The sequence below is a fragment of the Neovison vison genome, chromosome 8 (assembly GCF_020171115.1).
Source record: "Neovison vison isolate M4711 chromosome 8, ASM_NN_V1, whole genome shotgun sequence".
Lineage (NCBI taxonomy): Eukaryota > Metazoa > Chordata > Mammalia > Carnivora > Mustelidae > Neogale > Neogale vison.
Window position 1 is genome coordinate 77,898,036 of NC_058098.1, and position 1,822 is coordinate 77,899,857.

At 48.9% G+C, this 1,822-nt stretch overlaps 1 pseudogene; it reads right to left on the bottom strand.

Moving 5' to 3' along the window:
• Positions 1 to 659: 659 nt before the first annotated feature.
• On the bottom strand, positions 660 to 1,485 carry LOC122915428 (annotated as a pseudogene).
• Positions 1,486 to 1,822: the final 337 nt, after the last annotated feature.

Below are 1,822 nucleotides of genomic sequence, written 5' to 3' on the forward strand. Positions count from 1 at the left end.
ATAATATTAGTGAGATTTATCATGGTAGCTTCTCAGTTGAGAGGTATAATATTATTAAGCTTCTGTGAAAATAGTACTTATTATCACTATAATAACTGATGTAGTTAAAAAAAAAAAAGAAGTGTAACTAGCCCTCGTTGAATCCAAAACAATTTAGTACAGGTTGTTTGCTTGTTTGTTTGTTTGGGGACTTGTGTGTGTGTGTGTGTGTGTGTGTGTTTTTAACGTTTACCAGTTTATTAAAGGATATGATACATATGAATCATTAACAAGATGAAGAGTTACACAGAATGAGGCCAGGGAAAAGATTCACCATTCTCCCCATATCTCCAAACGACAACATTGCAACCAGCTACTCTGAGCTCTAAACTGAGCCAAGGCCCCCACAAAGGAAGCAGCTCCTCCTCTACTGTAAGAACAATGCCACAGGGAACAGAGGCTGACATCATCTTCAAGCAAACACTCATTTTACTAAAAGTCAACAAAGACGTATAGGTTACACTTTACAAAAATAGCATCTATTTAGATCTCTCGATTCCCCCCCATCCAATCCAACAAAAGGGAGTTCTGAGGGAGCTAAGAGGACAAGATGCCCCTTCCAGACACTGCAGCGGCTCTGTGCAGTCCCAGGCCACCGGTCCAGGGCACAGGAGGTGAGTTTAGCGGAAGCCCCTCCCGCAGCTAGCATGGAGCACCTGGAGCTTGTCCAGAGCCCTCATGCCCCCACCCAGGGGAGGGCCCTGCCAGGGCCATGAACACGATGATGCACAGCCTGAGCCCTGGCTGGACACACAGACGGGTCCAATCTCAGGAGGGACAGACTGGTACCCATGGTAGTTGCAGTCAGCCTCACCCAGGGTCAGCGTCAATAACAGCCTGGGCTTTGATTCCAGCTCCTCCTCTAGGCAGCCCATTGGAGGCCAGGACTTGAAAGGAAACGGTGCCCCCTGCAGGAGGCCAATGAGGACATCGCTCCAGTGGTGCTTGTGGTCAGACCCAAGAGGGTAGCCAACATAGAGTGCAAAGGCCAGCAGGAAGAACTGCACCATGGGACGCAGATGTCGTGCCCATTTCCAGCAGAACTGTGCATGCATGTAGAACTCCAGGAACATCATGCAGTACAACCCAAAAGAGGAATATCTGGAGTAGACAGTCTGGACTCGGTTAGCAGGGCTTCCCCTGCACATGTTTTCTACCTGCACTTAGAGGGAGGAATTGATGAGACTCAAGTCAGGGTCACACACCACCAGGAAGCTGAGCTGCAGATGGCTGGTGTACTTGGCCCTGGTCGGCCAGCAACTGACTCACTGCAGCCCCAAAGGAAACACCCTAACACCTTGTAGACAACAGCTATATCACTGTTAAGTCAGAGCAGGGACAGAGATGGTCTTTGTACATCAGGTAGACCTCCCTGGCCACAACAAGGACGCGGCCATGAGCCCACAGATGATGGTGTTGGGACAGTGGAGCACCAGATAGAGTCATCTTTGCATTAGAACCATGCTTTTGTGGTGGATTCACAAGAGTCAGGATGGCAGAGAGGCTCCACTCAGAGAAATGCTGTCAGGAAGATGGCAGAGGAAGAAGATCCTAAGCTACCTTCTCCTATGTCCACACCAAGGCTATAATCTGATAAAGAACAACTTGCTTTGAGAAGAAACCTGGAGAACAGCATTTCCATAGCTGAAGATAAAAAGACAAAACTACACTGAGAAGAACGGGGTGGTGGGGCAGAGACTCAACACCCCTAGTATGATTAGCCACAACCCAGAGGGCTATCCCAGGGGTGGAGGTCCTCTCCCATCTCACTTGCTCCAAGATC